This window comes from Diabrotica undecimpunctata, chromosome 10 (assembly GCF_040954645.1).
Source record: "Diabrotica undecimpunctata isolate CICGRU chromosome 10, icDiaUnde3, whole genome shotgun sequence".
Lineage (NCBI taxonomy): Eukaryota > Metazoa > Arthropoda > Insecta > Coleoptera > Chrysomelidae > Diabrotica > Diabrotica undecimpunctata.
The window spans coordinates 48,378,041-48,400,469 of NC_092812.1; the positions used below are offsets into that span (position 1 = coordinate 48,378,041).

Consider the following 22,429-nt stretch of genomic DNA (forward strand, 5'->3'; position numbering starts at 1 on the left):
TAATTCTAACGGGACAGGCGAGTATGGGATATTAGAAACTACAACAAAACCTGAGTAACGTACCGGTTAGATCAGAACATAACAATATCAAGAATTAGGGATACCGATTGGATGATGATTTCTTACCATATGGTGTAGAATGAACGGTTATCTCAGAGACAACGCTTGAAGCGACCGGCGATGATAAATGTGTTAAGGTACGTCCAAGATGAATGCTGGTAAAAGCTGTTAGTCAGATTCAGATTCTCTCTCCGTCTATCTGGCTCCGAGCGGAAAATTTGGTAAAATGACTTTATTGGCTCATGATATGCGTAAACTATCTAAGTATGTACAAAATGAAATTGTCCTATAAGCGTCTTAAGTGCCTTATATACATAATGGTTTGTCCTAACTGACTAAGAAGCAATGTTTACTAAAGGCCGGTTTTCACGCTACGTCTTATTGTACGTTTTGTTGGATAGGACAAATCCTATACAATAAAACGTGGCACAAAACGTACAATAAGACGTAGTGTGAAAACGGGCCTTAACAAATACCTTTTATAATTAATTAGTTATGTTACCAACATGCTTTTGTCATACTACGCAAAATTGTCCTAACTGATGTCGTTCAGTATAAAATGCTACCTAGTCCTAACTTCATTTATAAAGTTAAAACGGACAATTTTTCTTAGCATATGTGAGATAGGACAATTTATGTTAAGGCCCGTTTTCACACTACGTCTTATTGTACGTTTTGTGGGTCATATAAAACGTACGACAAAATATACGTTTTGTCCAGTGTACACACTACGTTTTTCCTTCCGTTTTGGATTTATAAATAACATTCAGTCCTAACATATTTAAAGTGTAATATGTAGACTGTTTACTCGATTTATTATTAGGACAACAGAAATACAAAGAGATCGTTCGGTGTGCTTTTGGTACCAAGCTTCAGTCTTGAGTGGGCGTTTACTATACTAGTACAGGACCATAACTATTTCAATTTTCAATAGAAGTGTTTTATATAAAATTATTTAGTATAATAATAATGCTACTGTGGGATATATAACTTAAACAATTAACATAATATGTTATATTAAAATAATTTAATAAATGATCTTGTTTACTACTAACGCCACCTACTAACATATTATCAAAGTTTTTGGTGTATATTTCTTCTGCAATGTTGCCAAGTAAACATTGTTTACTGCTAACAGCACGGCTTGCATTAAACTTTGTTTACAAATTAATTCCAGGCAGTAGTGATTTATTTAAACAATATATAAATAGACAAAAATACACCAGTAGTATTTATTATACTAGCCTTTTATCACTTCTGATTGTGAAAAAAATTATAATACACAGTTTTGGTTTCAAACTACAAATATTTTGTCAGATCGGCAAAACTGTGATGGGAAATTAATAATTAAGCATCATTTAGTATGATTATCGTTTGATATTAAATTAATTATCATATAACTAAATCAAATGTTTAAAAATAATATTGAAAACGACTAACATGTCGAATTATGATAAGGAAAAATCTAAACTTCTTATTTATATATCTAACTATAAACTACAGTATCCCAATACTTTCAGTAAAACTTTGAACCTTAGATGACAGGTGACACTAGCAGTTAATATTAAAATTTGTTTAATTTTTAAATCAAGTATAAATAACCTGCTTTAAATATATTTATAATGTTATAATCATAGTTTAGTGATTATTAAATACTAATATTTTACATAAAAGACTTCCAGTTTTAAATATTCTTTAAAATGTTATTTACAACTTTGTCCTCACCATTTTGGTGGGCGTATACGGTGGGCGGTGTAGGGTGAGTGACGTAGTAGAGTGACCTATAATTGGAACGATCTTCATGCGTTTCTGTTATCCTAATACTAAATCTTGAAATTTCGATATTTTGCTTGAACGAACGATGAATGAGGTTTGATTTTCATACAAAGTCTAGGGTAGGGTGACTGAAGTAGTAGAGGGACCTATAATTGAACGATCTCTATGCGTCTCTGTTATCCTAATACTAAATCTTGAAATTTCGAAATGTTGCTTGAAGTGATTTGAGACTGTTTTTTAATTTGCATATTTATAAATGCTTCTTAATTAAATTAGACAATGTGAATATGGTATATTAAATTTATTAAGAAAAACAGTTTCGCTTAGTTAAATTAATTAATAGAATTTGATCAAATAGAATCAAATTAATTTTTTATTTAGGCTTTTCTTATTGGGGTTTGGAGAGATCTAGGACTCCATTACTTGATATTACGCAGCCATGTCATTTGTATTAAATTTTCGTAAGAATTAAAACTTTATTTTCTAACGTTACATGGCATTTTTAGAATGGGGCGAAGTATTCACATCTCAAAGTTTTCCAGGCGTCGTGACGAGCTAATTGTCAACGTCCAGGCTTCCATGCCATGTAGTCGGATACTATGTATACAGTATTTTATCACGCGATATCCTACTTAGATCAAGATCTCGGTCGGTGAAAAATTATTTTATTTTTAGAAATGCGTTTCTGATCTCTATTCTACATTTGACTTTGTTTTGAGCCCAAGGGCTTATGTATCCACCATCTTAGATTTTTAAACTTTTCAATTAGTTTGACATTTACTAATATTTATGTTTCGAGTACTCTCTGTTTGGGGTAGGTCTTTTTCGTCTCACATTCATGTCATAGATCTCAACAAGAGTCTTATCTTTTCCAAACAGAAACTAAAATCTAAATCCTCCCAATTGATCGAATTTCAAAGTAATTTTGTTATACATAAATCTAAAACAAAAAGATTCTTTTGTCTTACAATTTCATTTAAATCGATTTCTTATAGGTACGTCAAACTTTAGGGAAAATAATACGATTTGTTATTTTACACATTTATTAGGAAATCACAATTTTATGTCTAACAATAGATGTATATGTTATAAAGAAATTTCTATTTAAAATATCCAATTTGTGGTAGAGGGTGGAGATATCTTGTATCGTTGACTACTTCATCATCTGCAAATAAAAAAAAATTAGAAATTAATTTTCTATTTAGTAATGAATGCTGTTATTGCTAATGCTCGGTGTTAATACCGCTTAACCGAATGACAGAATAGACAGCGATAGAATATAGTAATAACATAAAAAGTATATACAAAATGGACCGTAGAGTAAATACACAGTAATTTGTCGACGAGGCCGGAGTCTGCTACAAAGAAAGTTAACAAAAAAAAACATGCAGCCTTTTGTTGGATTATTGAACATTTCAATATAAATGGGAGTGAATTTGAGTCGTATAAAGAGCGTTGTTCAGCCGCGTTGACATGGGTAGGGAATCACGAACGTGGGGCTTAATCAGTCAACAAGTACACTCGAGAAATACGAACATTAAATTCCCCCCACGATTCGAAATAATTATGATAGTGAGAACGCGAGAATATCAAACTTGTTTAATTTTTGGATCACGTAGTCAGTCGTGAGTAGTGCAAGGTTGAAGTCAGTATCCACTTCAAATAATGTCGTTTGATGTGTGTTTATAATAAATATTGAGTTTCTTTTCCTACCTTTATTTCGTTTATTATTAGGCATTTGGGCAGTGGAACACATGAATGCACTACTGGAAGCACAAACCTTTCCTGAGCCTTGGAGGACATCGAGGTTAATACTGCTCCCCAAGGCTAGGGAAAAGTATCGCCCCATCTGTCTTCTTCCACGCATCAGTAAGCTGCATGAAAAGATGCTGCGAGTACGCATAGACATGATTGAAAGGTCAGGTGGTTTATCTCGGAGTCAATTTGGTTTTTGTAAAGGGAAAAGCACGATTGATGCAATCATGAGTCTACTAGAAGCATTGCGCAACAGAGGGGATGAACATCGCTGGGCGGCCCTGCTGTTGTTTGATGTTAAGAATGCATTCAATACGCTGCAGTGGAACGAGGTAATAAAGGCAATGGAGGAGGGAGAATGTCCTGGTTACCTGATGAATGTGGTGGCAGAGTATCTGTCCGAGAGAAAGATTATGGTGGAAAAGGGCACGATCGTGGACGTGACGGCAGGGGTACCCCAGGGATCTGTCTTGGGCCCGACGCTATGAAACCTGGCATATGACGGGGTTATGCGCTGTGAATACGGAGAGGGTACAACCCCCTTCGCATTCGCGGATAAACTCGCTGTACTGGTAGTGGCCCGGGATGAGCCAGATCTCAAATACCGGGTTCGGAACGCAGGCCGCATCGTAAAGAAATGGATGACGCTGCACGGACTGAAACTTGCGGCAGAGAAAACCGAAGCCATCATTCTGAAGGGGACAAGGAACAGGCAAAGTGTTGAATTGCAATGTGCGGGAGCATGTCTAACAACCAAGAAACAAGTAAAGTACCTAGGAGTGACATTGCACCTGAATGGAAAATGGGGGGAGCACGTGCGGGAAGTGGTCCGGAAGGCTGCGAATAGTGCGGCTGCGTTGGGGAGGGTGATGCCCAAAATTGGGGGACCCAAATCCAAAAGGAGGAGGATCTTACACGGTGTTGTACAGTCGATCGTCCTCTACGCGGCACCAGACTAGTGCGAGTCGTTAGAGATAACGGTCTATAGGGAGGCTCATGACACAAGTAGACAAAACAAGTCTGTTGCGAGCGGCATACGCCTACAGAACTGTGTTTGCGTCAGCCTTGTGGGCAATCACTGGATTTGTTCCGTTGCATGTGTTGGCGGTGGAAAGAAAAGAGCTCTATGGGAGAAGAGGACCAAACCTTACTGTGGCCGGGAGAAGACAGGAAAGGGAAACGTCAATTGGGAGATGGCAAGAAGAATGGAACAACACGGAGGATATGGCACAATGGACGAAAATGCTGATCCCGAACATAAGAGATTGGGTGGACTGTGACCACAGGCAACTGGATTATTTCTTGACGCAGGTGCTCACAGGACACGGATGTTGTAGTACCTACCTCTCTAGGTTCGGAAAGGCCGACACAGATGAATGCCTATACTGTGGATACTAGGACACTGTAACACATATGATGTTAGATTGCAGCAGATGGATAGTGGAAAGGAACAGAATGGAGAGAGAGACAGGTGTGAATTTTGTTATAGTGAGAGAAATGATTGAGGGAATGATTGAAAATAAATCAGGTTGGACTAAAATACACAGCTATATCCGTGCAGTGATCAAGAAAAAAGAAGAAACACAGCTGGATCACACTGTATGAGTTAGATAGGCTTGAGTCAGACTGTGGGGAAGGAGGAAATGTCCGTCTGGGAATGATGCCGTACTAGGAGCGATAAGGGTCTTCTACGCACTACGTGGAACGAGACAAGGAGCCTCCTTGATGATGAATGAAGTGTGGATGTGTATGAATGGAGAATGAATGAATAAAGGTAGTGTTTCGGAAGTAATGCCGGCCTTACAGCGGCCATTCTGCTTCCGGATCGCTGGATGACAGAGGAGGATCTGGTTTAGCGTTTGGCGTAGACTCGGCGGCGAGAGGACATTTTAAAGTACCTCAGGAACTATCGTCGGGAGTACGAAGAACGAATCCTGCACTATGGTCAGTCAGGCGGCGTCCTGGACTGAGATGTCTTTTAAAGATTCCAGACCCCCCCTCTATACAGACGAAAAAAAAAAATTATTTGGGCAGTGTAAATATTGTTTTTCGGTTAGTAAAATTCGAAAGAAAAATGGCACCACCCAAAAGCAATGTTTGGTTGAATTTTAATAAACTTCTAAAGAGCAATATTGCTGTAATCTTTGCTCCAAAGTTTAAAAACATCAGGAAATACCTTCAATTTGTATGCCCACTTAAAACAAAAGCATGGTTTTCATTGGTCATTTACTTATGGATGATTTGGGGACTCTAAATAAATATTTTAAACTTTTAAGAGTCTCCAGTAGCTAAATACCTAAAGTGTTATTTGCAATTTCAGTTTGGCCGATAATAGATTAATTCTGGGACTAACAAGTTCCAATTAATATTGAAAACAGTGTTTCGACACTCTAAGAAATTTTTTAAAATATTCAGGGTACATGAAGATGTCTTTAATTAAATTAGTGATTTTTGATGAATCCACTCCCTTGTAAACCATCGTTTATTCTTCCTTTTTCTTGCCAACTTTTGTGAAATCCTGTCTGCTATAACTCCACATACTTCTGCCACCAAGCATTGTGTAAAGAGAAATCATGATTCCCGAAATCAATACGAACTACTCCAATATCACAAATCAAAGACATCAGCCAATGTAATCCGACAGTCATTTTTAAAGGAACTCGATACTTACGGGGAAAGTGTACATTTATACAGATGTCAAATCTGCAAAACGGTGTAGGAGCAGTATTCCTACCGGAATCCATCCATTACATCCGGCCGCAGTAGTTATGGCATTACATCAGGTCGCGACATGTATCACAGATATCTGCTTAAAAAAAATGTTTTATAAAGAATATAGTGAGCAAATTTAGTTTATCTTGATTCCAAATCAACTAAATTTCTATTTTTTATTATTTTCAAAGCAGTTCATTTAAAATCTTGATATTATTCCATCCTTATACAGTTTTATACATACTGTGGAGTAGGCAACCATCACTTCACTTGATTGTATTTGTAATTGCCTCCGATATCATTCTATCCAATGACATAATATATTCCATCCTTATAGTTTTATACGTACTGTGGAGTAGGCAACCATCACTTCACTTGATTGTATTTGTAATTGCTTACACTGTTATTAATTAAAGGGATGAGAATGAAAAATTGTAATTTAAGTCTAAAACAGACATAAAAGTAATAATAAAGAATAGACATTCATCATCGAGGCACATTTTAATTGAAATTAATTAATTTTTCGAATAAGAAATTAAAATATTGTTCTGAAGCTATTTTCTTGTGGCATTTTAAATTAATTACTATTTAACTGGGAATAAGCCACAATTAAAGGTTAAAATACGTTTATTGACGTTTCAATTTCCACTTCGGAAATCGTTCTCAAAATACAAACATTAGTAAATTAAACAAATTTTGTTTTTGTTACTTAGTGAAAAATTCTTCTATTAATTTAATTTTATCTGACTCATCTATATTGACAATTCAGACATACATTATACATTTTAAAGTAGACGACTTTTAAATTGATATTGCCAATATTGTTGAGTTGCGTTCCTGGGACGACTTTACTTATAAGATAGTTCATTCGATTACATGAAATCAACTTTAACTTGAGAATATCCGTCAGAAAAGATCATAACATGTAATTCGTCTTTAAAAAGACAAATACATGCCATGATGACAGTAAAATTCTCCTGTTAGTGATTCCATAGTAAATTATGAGGGAAAAACCAGGAAAAAAACCTCATAATACTATCCCGACATGGTAAGTATTTGATCTTGCATTTATTTTACCTTCAATAAATACCAAATTCCGATTTTATATGTTTGTTATTTAAAAAATATAAATGATGTATTCTCTATATGTTACTGACTTACCAATACTGGTATTTTCTTTTTAATAACTTCCCTCTTTCAATATGGGTAACCAGATCCTACTACATTCTGCCGAGGAATTCGCGACACAATTGGTCTCATTTAGCATAATTAGAGCCGCTTCTTTGATTTTTCTCTTTTTACCATCCGTTTCTTTTAGGACTACATTTGAATCATTCCATTGAACCCTATGTTCATTATCCCATGCATGTTTACATATTTGAGATCTATCAAATTCTCTATTTTTAATATAGGATTGATGTTCACTTATTCTAACATTTAATGGCCTTGATGTTTCACCTAAATAAAACTGATCGCATTCACAAGGTATTTTATAAATGCAATTCTTTGTCCTTTCTTGTTCATTGTTAGGTTTGGTTTTGGACAAAATAGATCTCAATGTGTTTGTTGTTTTGAATGTTGTTGAAATGTTGAATTTATTTCCTATCCTTTTAAGCTTTTCCGATAGTCCTTTTATATATGGTATTGTTATTTTCCTCGTATTATCCCTTGTATATGTTGTAGGATCTCGTTCTAAGTTGTTTTGTTCTATTCGATCTATTGTTGAAAATTCCTTATTTATAAACGATAAAGGATAATCATTTTTTAATAAAACGGTACATCAGAGACGAAGTGCTAAAAGATAATCCTCTAAGCAATCGTCAATATGCATACCAACCTGGTAAATCATCATCAGAGACGAAGTGCTAAAAGATAATCCTCTAAGCAATCGTCAATATGCATACCAACCTGGTAAATCTACGGACTCCGCGTTGGATGATCTAAATAGGCTTATCTCAAAGTCAATGGAAGACAAAGAGATAGCAATGGCCGCTTTTTTAGATATAGAAGGGGCATTTAATAATGTTACCACCAGCTCTTTGATAGGGGCTATGAGTAGACGAGGTGCACCTGCGGTAATATGCAGATGGATAAGGGCATCCCTGGAGAATAGGACAGTAATGTCCACTCTGGGTAAAGCAACCATCAAAGCAAAAGTAGGCAGAGGCTGTCCACAAGGAGGAGTTCTGTCCCCTCTACTTTGGGCAACCTTGGTAGATGATCTCCTCAGAAATCTGTCCACAGAAGGCTTTTATTGTCTAGGATATGCTGACGATATAGCAATCGTTGTCAGGGGCAGGTTTGCTCAGGTAGTTTCTGAGAGAATGCAAGCAGCCCTAAATATAGTTGACGACTGGTGTAAACAAGAGAGACTGATAGTCAATGCTCAGAAAACACAAATTGTCAACTTCACCAAAAAAACAGCACTACAAGGCCTAAAACCACCGGTGCTAGGAAGAACAGAGATTTCATTTGCCAAAGAAACAAAATACCTTGGGGTATATTTTGATCATAGGCTTACATGGAATACTCACATTCTAAAAACCACACAGAAAGCTACTATGTCCTTGGGCAGATGTAGAAGAATGTGCGGTAAGAATTGGGGACTTAACCCCAAAATGACTCTATGGCTATATACAAGGGTTATTAGACCCATGATAACCTATGGCTCGGTGACGTGGTGGACAAAGACGCAGCAAGGGGGAGCAATAAGGCTGCTAGGTAATACACAAAGGCTAGCATGCCTGTGTATTACGGGGGCCTTAAAAACAACTCCTACTGCATCGCTGGAAGTCCTGTTGAATCTACCACCACTTCATATCTTTATACAGGGCGAAGCCAGATCCGTGATGCACAGATTAATCCATAGTCAGCGACATATAAGCCAGATGCATGGTACTGACAACAGAAAGCTAATCGAGGAGCTAAAAGCCGATATTGTGATGGGGAAACCTATCGATGCAACAGTTACGAGATATAGCTTTAACAATAAGTTCACAATTAAGATACCAGGCAGGGAAGACTGGAATAAAGGTGTACCCATACAAGCTGCTGCTACCTGGTACACGGATGGCTCAAAAACATCGGAGGGTGTGGGAGCCGGCATAATAGGGACAAATCAAGGGATAGATTTCCCGGTAAGTCTATCTAAGGATGTGACAGTTTTCCAGGCGGAAATAACTGCAATCCATGTGGCGTGGAAGAAATAGAAAGGCAGGAAAGAACGTTCTGTTCAGTTGCTATCTTCACAGATAGTCAGGCAGCGCTTAAGGCACTCAATTCCGTAGAGGTCAATTCTAAGCTAGTATGGGATTGCGTGTGTGCCCTAAATAAACTAGGAGACCGTAGCAAGGTTACGGTAGCCTGGGCACCGGGGCACGAGGGTCATAAGGGCAATGAAAAAGCAGATGAAATGGCCAAACAAGGCTCATCATTGCCATTCATTGGACCGGAACCCTTCTGCGGAGTTGCTAAATCAGTAACAAGAACGGCTACAAGGAAGTGGGTAGCTCGCAAATCTCTGGAATGGTGGAGGAATTCACCAGGACAAAGACAGGCGAAACAGTTCATTACAGAACATTCGCCAAAATTTACGGCAGACCTAATAAGCAAAGACAGGAAAACAGTCAAGGTCATAGTAGGTCTTCTAACAGGGCACTGTAAGCTGAATAGGCACTTGAAGCTGATGGGATTATCAGATGATGACCTGTGCAGATTCTGTCACCTCGAAGAAGAAACAGCAGAGCACATTTTATGTCAGTGTGACAGTCTGGCAAATGTGCGGTTCTTTGCATTAGGAGAAGAAAATCCACCGGCAAATACCTACATGGAAGATACAGTCTCGAAGCTACTAGACTTTATAAAAAGGGTCAGGCTAGAGAATGTTATCTAGGACTAGAGGACCACAATAGATCTGAAAAGGTCGCAGTGGAATAGGCCGAAAGGCCACCTCTCTTAATCTAATATATATATATCTGCAACGAAAAAAATAAAATAATGAGTTAATAGCCACATATGCGCTATAGTCTTCATAGAAAATATCTTTTTGAGGTAAAATGGTTTACATATAGCAATTTATGGAACAAAATCAAAATATTATACTAACATAAGTAATAGGTTGTTCTCCTGCTTTTTAAAACAGTCCTCTTCATCTTCTCATAGAGACGTTACTGTTGTCACTCTTGTTTAGTTGAATTCTTTATCCGCCCGCAGTAGTTGCCTCATATTTTCTTTCAGTGCTATAAAAAAAATGACTATAATACATGTATCGCAGATATCTGCTTGAAAATAAATATTTTATAAATAATATATTTATTTATTTATTTATTAACGGGATACCACCCAATTCAATATATACACAAAGTATTACAAGTATTATCTAGTGATACAATAATTACAAAGATATAGCAAATATGTATGAAAATAATTGGCGATGCAGCCATATAGAAAAAAAAAACGAATATTAAAACTATATAAAGCACATAGCAAATACAAATCACATAAAATTACAAAATTTTTTTTAAACACATTCTACAGACATTTTCCGAAGCGCACAGCAACAAATCAAAGTCTATTCTATTTCCATTTAGAATGATTCTACTCAGTGGAGAATGCCTACCAAAATTAGAGCGATGAAATTTAATTGCAAAATTATGAGATGTTCTAGTAACTCTAGAGGGAACATTAAAGTCGATTAGAGACAGTAGATCATTGCAATTAATTTTTGAATTCAGTAGTTTATGAAGAAACAAAACATCAGCATACATCCGTCTGGAAGATAGCCTAGGAAGGTTTAATGTATTTCTAATTTCTGAGTAGGAATGGTCGCTTAAAGGTTTGTGTAATTTAAAACTTAAGTACCTAATGAATTTATTTTGGACTTTTTCAAGCTTGGCTATATGGACTTCATAAGTGGGTGACCAAACGACTGAGCAATACTCAAGAACAGATCTTACTAGGGAAATGTAAATCAGTCTGATGGAATTCATGTTATGCAAACATCTAGAGGTTCTAATAATGAAGCCTAACATTTTAAATGCCTGGTTATTCACATAATCAAAATGAGCGCCAAAATTTAGTTTGGAATCTAATTGAACACCTAGATCTCTTACAGTTGAGACAGCCTTCAGTGGTTCTTCAGCTAATTTGTAATTATAAGAGAGGTTGTTAATTCTTCTACAGAAACTAATAAAGTGACATTTTCCAACATTAATGCTCATTTGGTTCCAATTGCACCATGCCATAATTTTGTTAATATCAATTTGGAGTTTTTCACAATCTGAGACGTCTTCGACAATTCTATAGATTTTTAAATCATCAGCAAATAGCAAAAATTTAGAGTTGATTTGAGATTTAATGTCATTAACAAATATATTAAAAAGGAAAGGCCCTAAGTGGCTTCCTTGTGGAACACCAGATGTTACGGAGATCTCACTAGATTGAAAGTGTTTAATTTTAACAAGTTGTATTCTGCTAGTTAGGTAACTACATAACCAGTTATACAGATTGCCTGTAAATCCAATAGTTTTAAGCTTGTTACACAACAATTTATGATTCACAGTGTCAAATGCTTTGGAGAAATCTGTATAAATAGCATCCACCTGTAGTCTCCTTTCCAAAGCATCAGATATGTATTGCGTGAAAAGTAAAAGATTTGTCGAAGTTGATCTACCTGAAAGAAAACTATATAGTGAGCGAAATTAGTTTATCTTGATATTATTCCATCCTTATAGTTTTATAAATACTGTGGAGTAGGCAACCATCACTTCACTTGGTTGTATTTGAAATTGCATACATTGTTACTTATTAAAGAGATGATGAGAATGATGAATTGTAATTTAGGTCTAAAACAGACATAAAAGTAATAATAAAGGATATACATTCATCATCGAGGCACAGCTTAATTGAAGGTAGATAAAATTGATTTCTTCCTCTTGTTTTTTGACTAAGAAGTTAAAAATTGAATAATTACAGAAACAAATAGGTATGCTCAACAATTGAAAATAAATGACAATATGCCTTTTCTTAGTCGTGGATATTTGATAATCAGATAATTAAACTTTGATAATCAGAAGTTAAATAATTTGGTTCAGAATTCTCTTAGAGATTATTACAGTAAAAGGGCCTTACTAACTGTTGCATGCATTATATTTTTATCTGCTCATTGATATTTTAATTAGTAATATCCAGCATTAATCAAGAGAAACTGTTTGTAGTGGGTAGACATGTAGCACTGACCCCAGAATTGACATGATAAGATTTTAACAACACCATGGGATAGACCAAAGTTAAGGTGGAGAGATGGTGTAACACAATATGCTGAGAAGATTGGTGTTGCCAACTGGAAAATCCATGCAAGGGACAGAGCACAAACAATGGCGCAGAAAGCTTGAGAATGTCGAGACCCTCTAAGGCGTGTAGCATCGTTTAAGCGGTTTAAGTCTGACAGAGAACGAAATTTATATAATAGCCAAAATAATTATATGCTACGAGAAAAATACTGAGAATTGGTAGGATAAGATTTAGAAGTTTTAGATGACTCTTCATTTTCTTTCTAAGTATTTTGTTTAATTAAAAGACAAAATGTTTTACTAACATAAATATTGTGGATGCGATTCGCTTCTTCCTCTATTTTTTTCTTTCTGCTCCATACTGTTTATTTCCGTATTATACACTTTTAATTTTTTTGTCATCATAGTTAAATCCAATGTTAAATTAACCTAAAAAAAAGGAATATATTAGAATAATTTATTTAAATAAATTCATTGGAAAAAAATACTGGATTGTTCTTAAACTGTTTTCGGTGCTACTATAGTGTGCAAAATAAGTCAATTGTGTGACTTATTTTCAATTAAAATAGTAAATTGATACGACAAAGTATAAATTTGCAAAATTAAAACAATAATTCTTCTTATTTATGTACTTTATTCACTTACCATAATCTTTTCTTAGAAGGGTTTGCATACTATAATAAAAATCGTTACAAAGTGAATAAAACGCATAAATCAAAAGAATAACCATTTTAATTCTACAAACTAATACGTTATCATATCGATTTATTGTTTTAATTGGGAATATGCCAAAAATTAGCTTATTCTCAAATAAAATATTAAATAGAGATACACTTAACAAAGAATTATTTAAATAATAGACCACATAGAATTTAGTATTATGTTTATATGAGATTGAACCACAATTGTAAATATTCAAACGTAATGAAAACATCCAATAGTAAATGAAAAAGGTAATTTTCAATACACCAACAATTGCAGCTCAATCAATTAGTTATGAATAGATTACTTACTTTTGATTAACTCGTCAACAATTTTTCTAACTCACTCGTAACTGTATCTTCAATGTTTGTCTTCTGAACACACACATTTTGGTGGATTTTTATATTTTTTGGCATTTTATATGTATAGACTAAGTATTATCTAAAAATTGATAATATAATAATTTAATACATCTACACTTTCATCTATACTATAATACATATCATTAAATATATATTTAAAAGCTGCATAAAGAGGAGTATTAGTTTGCATATAATTATATAAATCTACTACTGACTTATCAATAAAAAAGAATGGTTAAAAACATTAAAGACAGATTTCAGTCAAGTATCTCCGACAAATAAAATTTCCAAGATGAATTAAGCCAGACATTACTACCGACAATACCTAGTAAGGGACTTGTCGGGTACTGGTGGAGCCAAACCAGGAGCTCCTCTTCCTGACCTCTTTTCGAACGTTTTGCAAGTCTCCGATTCGTTCCATTGCCATCTCGTTTGTTTGCTTTACTAAACCATGCAATGGGACCGCACGATTCTGAGATTTGTCGATATCTTTCGCACGGTACAACTCCAATTTCACGAGGTGTTTCTCTCCAGTTTCTCCCTCCCATTTCAAGATGTAATATTGATCGGGGTGATTGACACAGATACTTTGTGAGATTGTAGTAGTACTTTCCGTTGAAAACGATTTGCTTATGAAAATTTCGAGTGTCTTTTGTAGGGTAACCAGTTAAATCTGACACAACAGTCACAGATACAATCGTGGATGACGTGGGCATGGTCTGTGTGGAAGGCGTAGATGAATAAACCGCCATTATATTTTTTTTTCAGACATTTTCCAAGATAGTCATCTCTCGAATTCGGCATAAGTAATTGTCGATTTCTGGATATATACTTTGATTATGCTTAGCCAGTTCTTCCAAGATTCATCAGGGTAAAAAAAATCTCTTCGTGTCCAAATTCCTCTCCTTTACCGCTTTTTGTGCAAGTTGAGGAAGAAAAATTTCCAATGTGGTCATCATTAATCGCAAGCTGGGCCACATAAATTCTTGAAATAGAACAACAGAAGTGAGTTTTGTTGGTGATTGGGGATTGGCGATTGAGCTGTTTCTTCTTGGAAATTCATATTGTCAAGGATAATTGTATTCTTTAAAAAACTACAAAAATATAATTTTAGAGAATATATTAAAATTTTTCATTTCAACAGAAGATCCGATTAAACTAATATCACCTCATAGACTTCAGTTAAAATACCATTTCTGGTACTACCTCTTCTATTACAGTATCAATTAATTGATAATTTGGATCAATAATACAATAAGGAATACTCATATTAAGATTATAATTTAAAATTAATGAACATTTGCTATACAACATGCAATCATATTTACAAAGATGACAATGAATATGTCTATCTGAATGGAAATAAATTACTTCTACATATATTTTGACTATTCCTATACTTAATCTATATAATACGGCACGTTGCTCCGTACACTCATGACCAACTATCAAATCTAAGTGTTTTTCGCTGTCCAAATTGCAAAAAATATCCTGAATATCTGTCGTCTTTGGCTGAAAAGTTGTGACTCTTTCTACTGCATAGCTTAAATCGGCAAGAAACTCGTCAGATGTTTGAAATGTTTTATCTGTAAGTTTTTGTAATATTATCCTTTGATCTTTTCTACTATTTTCACTATCTATGTAACATCTCCAATTACTTGGATAGGATTGGATTACATTTATGTAGTTTAATATTATCCTCCCCTACATTATTTTGATTTGAAAATTGATATTGGTGCAAAACATGAATTTCAAAATCGCTTGTGCCAGACATACCTGATATATCTCTTCACTACGTTCACTCAAACTTGATTCAACTTCTATAACTTCACTGTTGTCAATATTAATAAACGAAGATGTCGAAGACATTTAAATCTGTAAACATTAACAACACTATATATGATCAAATCAAAATTTTATTATACGCACTTTTATATCAGTAGCGGTGGTAAAAAATAAAAGACTTTCGTTAAAAAGATCTAAACCTTACCTTTGTATAACTATTGAGGATGACATAAGTCTAGTTGGTTTCTGCTTGGTTCCTTAAATCACCTAGAGAATTCCTCATAATCCATCATAAAATTGCTGGGAACATGTTTCCGAAGGAATTTTAAAAGACTCTCGTTTGTAGGAGTTCATTTTTCATATGTTAGAACTGTATTTTAAATATAGCTTCCAAAGAATGGTTCCTAAAATGAAAGGCAAAAATTTAATTAATAACTTAATTAATACATAAATTTGATCACTATTTTCAGGTTAACATAGCCATTCTACAATACAGTAAGAGTGCACTGAACTAGTATAAATTTACTATTTATATATAGGTCATATATAAGTCAACTATTTAACCTTCCGTGACTGGTCGCAGACTCACAATCAGCAGTGAAATGGTTTTCAAATTTATTTCAATTTTTCTCATTCAATCCAACGGCTGCGCTCTGTATTCCTTGACCATGTCTCGACTGTGTTTATTGTATCATATTAGGTAAGACCTAAGAAAAAGAACCAGAGCAGAGTTACAGATTTAGTGGAGAGAGCTTGCAGATTGAAATGAAAATGGGCTGGCCAAGTGGCAAAGATGAAGGATGGAAGGTGGACATGCAAGTTAACCGAGATTTGATGATGATTACCTACAAAAGTGTGTTGGTTTGTTTTTAGTAGCATATTGCAAAGCAACAGTCGTCAAAGTAAGTAACAATTACATAGCAATTTAACAGATAAACATATCGAAATATTTGGTGTATTTCTTTGTATTTCAAAAAAGGTAAAAATAGTATTCTGAAAATTGTTTTTATTGACTAATCATATAGAGTTATAGAGGGCATCACATGAAAAAGAGCAAGAACAACTACAGTGGCTATAGTTAAACTGTCTCAGTGAAGATGAACATAATAAAGAGGTTTTGATTCTGAGAATGAAGTTAAAGATGAGGACATAGAAGAAAGTCCCTAACAAGTATCTTACTTGTTTGGAAAAGATGAAAAAATAAGTAGAAAAAACACCCCATCCCAGATCACAAACAAGGGCAGTAAACTTGATAACTCGGATGATAGGTGCTAAAGGGGTCGTTAAAAATTTGCAATGAATTTGAATTTGAACATGCAAAACCTACTGCACCCTACAAACGAGGGAGAATCATGATTTGCACCACATTTAGCACAGCTGTTTTTCCCTTACATTGAGAAAAATAATGCCCATATAAAAGACAGTTATGACATTGGTGAACTGAACTAACAAAGGGGATCACTCTCATAGACAGACGATAAATTTCAATTTCTTTGGGGATATTCCTTCCTGAAAAAGTTTAATTTCCTCTTCTGACAAATATTTAAAACTCCCTGACAATACCTTTACAAGAAATAAGATGAGTGTGAATGAAAACCTCATATCCTAATTCTTCCCAGTCCTTCCTAAGGATAAATGAATTGGCAGATTGTCTGTCCTAGAACACTACTACCCCAACTCTATTTTTTCCCTTTCTATCAAACTTAGCAATCTCTTTCAGTTTTAAATTGATAGTCTTAGCAATACTTAGGATATGATCAAAGAATATAGACGCTTATAGAAGAATTGTTCACTGTTATTTTTGAAAGTTAGCAAAAAGTGGGATATAGATAAAGAAAAGTGGGACGAGTGGAACGCACGTGGTACCACTAAGGAGCGGTCATGTCAGCTGTGGCTCTACCACTGCTTCTAAAATATGAAAGAGTGGGGCAATAAATGCAACTTTAGATATTTTTATATGTAGATGCCGCGTGGTCGCAGAATAGGATTAAATTTTTGCGTTTTATAAAATTTTTTAAAGAAAATAATATTATTTTACCTTTTAATAAATTAATCTTTATAGAAAAATTATTATGATTCAAAGTTTTAATTGAAATATGTACAAATCTTAAGTATAAATCAGTTTAAGACTATATTGTAATAATTTCACCAATATTCATTCATTGTGAAAATTATGTTTTAGATACTACTAGTTGTTATTTTAAAACAAGATTAAATAGTACTCATACAGCGTAAAAACTTTCACATATAGGTACTATTCATTAAAATGTACTGTTAAAGTTTATTTTGTTATTTCAAAAATAAATCAGGAATGCTTTTTGTTGTTATTGAAAAATTATGGATGAAATGGAAGTTTGGAAGTTTTGGCGAAATGGAAAATTTCATAATTTAGTAAAAAGTTTCATTGAATACTTTTTTTTTAAATTGAAATTTTTTAAAAATGTTTCGTTAATTTCTGGGCAGAAAAACAGTATAATAAAAAGTTATGTGACGGTTTTTCGTTGTGTTGGAACAAACCAATTTTTAATTCAAAGTTATACAATTAAAAAAATAAATACTTTGAATATTGTAAATATCATACATTTTTAAGTTTTAAAATTAAAAATTTAAATTGACAATAAAGATTTTATTGTGAAAAAACAAAAAAAAGACAACAAAAAAAAAGTTTGCAAATCAATGGCATCGAAATTTGGCAGCCACCCTCTTAAACCGTAAGTACCGTAACCAAATCGCCCATTTGAACTGCTCTTCTATAAGCGTCTATATTCTTTGATATGATAGTTACCCACATTACTATTTTTACCCTGAACAAAGAGCTCAAAAGACACCAAATCTGATTCAGAATATAAACTTCTTTCTTTAATGTTTACTTTTTCTATTGCATTATTTTGTACATATTTTTACTTATGTTAGGATCCGGATCTGGTGGCGGGTCAGGAGGAATATCGTCCTACATAATGGCGAATGTTAGATTTAAATCTAATCAAAAGGTTTAGATGTTGGTTTGACTATATAAAAGATTAGGTAATATGTAAAGGAATAGGATCACAAAGAAAATATTAGTAAGGCCCTTACTTGTATTATGTAGGATAAATCCAGCAATTTCTTCGAACACGAGGCAACCATTCACCATCAAAATCGTTATGTTCTTTTGAGATACCTCATTTTATGTATGTGCCCATATCAGCTCTATAGGATTAAATTCACAATGATGCGGTGCAATTCTTAATATGGTGATGCCATGCTTAAGTGCCATCTAGTCCACAGAAAAGATGATTTAGTCTACTGCAAATCTGATGTATGAAGTCTTATGTTTGCGCACTACATCAAGTAATTGAACTTTTATCATGGATTCATCAAAATCTATTAAGTCAACTACTATATCTGCCTTTCGAGATGCAGAAGTTGTCTGCATTATCCATCCACATAATGAGAATCAACTATTCAACTATCACTATCAACAACATGAACAAACTATCATAATTCATAATATTGTGATCATAACATCCCGACGCCATGTTTGAAGTTTGTTTGACGTTTGACTTTGCATTGCGGTTGCGGCTCTGAAGCAATCGTCGCGCTTTTTATACAAATTGGTACAATTTGGAAGTAAAATTTTAATTAAAATTACCCCCGTCTATGGAGGATCGTCCAACATTATATTCCGTAATGACCCGAATTAAACTTAGTTGGTAGAAATGCAAATTTGAAATTAACTAAAAATCCAACAAAAATACGCAATGTCTTAATTGTAACAAACGAAAGCAAAAATAATCAAATATCAATGACTTTTAATATTAAATTGTGTAAAAATACGTGTTTTAAAAGCAACAAAATTTATACATCTTTCAAAACAATATAACAGGTATGTGTACTAATAACGATTCAATTAATATATTTAAAATTCAATCAAATAATTTTATTATTTGTTTTCTTTTTATATTTTAAATAACTTCAATAAATTATTAAGTTTGCTCCTAACGCCACCTGTTAACGTATTAACAAAGCATACGTTATGTACTTATGACAAACCTGTCAAATTCAGATCAAAGATAAATAATAAAATATAAATAAATATCATGATAGTAAATTTAATTGTTATATATACTAAATAATATGCTTGAACAAAAGGTTTTTTGAGAAAATGGTCGCAAATTAGGGTCGCCAGCTGTTAAAAATGCGAGGTATCAAAGAAAAAGTAAAAGACAGCTAGCGCGCAACACTACTGGCACAGAATAATAAACAATCGTAATGCCCGCTCTGCTTGTCAAGATAAGTACACGCATTTTAACTGATGTGCATAGAAAAATTAACCCGGTTTAATTTATTTACGGCAACCATAGACATAATATGCACTATTTTATTCGTACTTTTAGTTGAAGAATAGATTAAATTATTTCAACTTTACTAAATTATTAATCTCTAAAAATTTAAATTACACTTCTGTCGAAGCTTGTCACAAATTTCTCAATCCGAGTCTATGTTTCCGTTTAAAATATGGCGATCGCGTGCTAACACACTTCAAAGGCGGCATCTGAGAGTGGGCGTTCTCATTGTTATTTATTGTTATATTTAATATGACCAAACGCAACATGTCATACACATTCTTGTATTTCGTGTGGCCTGACTTAAAGGCGTGACCTGAAAATAGTATTATATTTTTACAATATTTTTTAATATATTTAATTCGTATAACAATTTTAACATTTGTTTTTAATACAGATTTCAATCCTCTACAAATAGTTTCTTATGACTTTTGATGTAAAATAATTAGGGAAGCAGGAATTCAACAATTAAGAATTTCCCATTAATTTCCTATGGCCCGTTTGGCGATACACCACCCGGTATATTATATATATATATATATATATATATATATATATATATATATATATATATATATATATATATATATATAGTTGCTATGTATATAATAAATGTTAACCGTGTTAATAAAAAAGATAACCGACAGGGACTCGTAAATAACGAAGCAATCCAAGTAGCCGTTTTAGGGCAAGTTAATTTAGAGGCTGAGCAATCACAGTTACTGTCAATAATAAGCATAGCAATCGGTGTTTCACCTTCTACAGACTTCCGAATCTTCCATAAATTTAAGTTCCATCCATTCAAAATTAAATTGGTACAAGATTAATAATCCATAATTGTTAAGCAATATTTGCTTTTCCGATGAATACTCATTTTCATTAAAAGGCTTGGTAAACAGACATAATTGCCGATACTGGCCCGAGAGTGATCCACATATTGTGCGTGAATTCACACAGAGCATTCTCAAACGTTAAACTTATAGTATGGTATCTTAGGGGATCACATTATCGGACCCTTTTTTATCACTGGAAACTTAAATGGTGCATTGGATATTGAGTTACTTAGGCAAGTGGTTGATCGTATTAGAAAAATAGTAGAAAATAATAATACCCTTTCCAAAGATGTATATTGTATGTGTATTGTATTTCAACATAATAAGGCTCCTCCACACTTTGTTCTACCTGTGTAGACTTCTTCTTATGGGGGTATTTAAAAACAAAAATTTATGCTACTCAACCAGAATCTCTGGATGATTTACGACAAAGAATAGAGGATGAATGTAGGCAATTAAATGCAGATGTGGTAAGCTATGTCAGAGAAGAATTTTAAAATAGATTTTACTGTTGTATGAAAGTGAATGACAGTCATTTTAAATAATTATTTTAAACATTTTTGGTAGTGAAATGTTCATTCTAAATGTTTGTAATAAAATTGTTAAAAAATATTATTTTCTTCAATCCAGTTTTCTTGATTTTGTATTTATTTTTCTTATAAACTAATCACTTTAAGCAGTATGTGTTATACATTTTTAAAATCAATACAAAGAGGAGAATCCAAATATCAAATAAAAAATGGTGGAAGTAATAAAAGTAATATAAGTAATAAAAATTAAGGAATTATATGGGGGGTGAGCGGATGCTTTTCCCAGCAAGCTTAAGTATGACAAAATGTCTCCCCTTCAAATAGTAATTGGCGTTTTTTTTTCTGCTTTTCCTAAAAATTAGAAGTTTAAGAGTTATTTGAGGTGGATAGTTTTATCTAAAAAGCACTGTATATATTTCTCTCGTAAGCAAAAACGCGGTATGTACAAAAATTACACATATAGAGTTGGTTATATCCCTGGAATCATTTTGTATAACTTAGTAAAAATGCATTTACTCTACAGCATTTTCAAATGACTGCACATGTGCTTTGTCAATACTTAAAATGTTTTTTTGGTCTGATTCTCTTTATAAGGTCTCAAATTTTCATGTTTTTTAAAAACTATAATTATTTTTTATTATTTTCTTACAATTATTTATTACCATTATATTGGCAATATCCCTAACTTATGCCGCGCGGTATATATCTATAACCCTTTATAGTTATTCATCTTTGCAACTTTGACAACAATGTGTTTATTGTGTGACCTGTACAGGTTACAGAAAGTGAAGTTTTACATTTAAGTTTCATTTGAAACCAGAGTCTTAGTGACGCTAAGGGCTACTACAAAATTTCCCCTAGGAACCGTCACGGTTGTATCGAAAAACCGTATCAGATGTGTGCTTTGAATTATTAAATTCAATTTAAATTTCGGAAGCTTTCAAATAAAGTTTAAAGTGAAATATTTGGGTAGAAGATCTTAGTTTTTGGCTAGTTTATATGTTTGTCTTTAAATATATAGAGTGTTGCATAATTATTAACATATTATTGTAATAGATCCACAACTTTTTGACAAACCTTTCACCACAAACTGTGAAAATTACAGACAATCTCATGGATAACCCATGCTATTAAGATTCATTTGCATATGATGCCTTCTTCTTTACGTAAAATCTCTGAGGTTGGCAATTATTATAGCTATTCTGATCTTAGATGCGGCTGCTCTGAATTGACGTCATGAGATTCTTCTTCTTCCTATAATTCTCCTGTCCTGGATCTTCCATTGTATAATCAAGTATA

The 22,429-nt window shown here is 33.6% G+C and overlaps 1 long non-coding RNA gene across 2 annotated transcripts; it reads right to left on the reverse strand.

The window, feature by feature from the left end:
• Positions 1–2,861: 2,861 nt before the first annotated feature.
• Positions 2,862–18,945, reverse strand: LOC140452379 (uncharacterized). 2 transcript variants are annotated; one of them, XR_011952181.1, is made up of 7 exons: positions 18,518–18,945; positions 15,648–15,846; positions 15,434–15,532; positions 13,607–13,736; positions 12,899–13,022; positions 10,409–10,541; positions 2,862–3,001 (listed from the first exon to the last, which is right to left on the reverse strand). It is a non-coding gene; the product is annotated as an uncharacterized lncRNA (long non-coding RNA). The 2 variants fall into 2 exon arrangements; XR_011952180.1 differs by lacking the exon at positions 15,434–15,532.
• Positions 18,946–22,429: the final 3,484 nt, after the last annotated feature.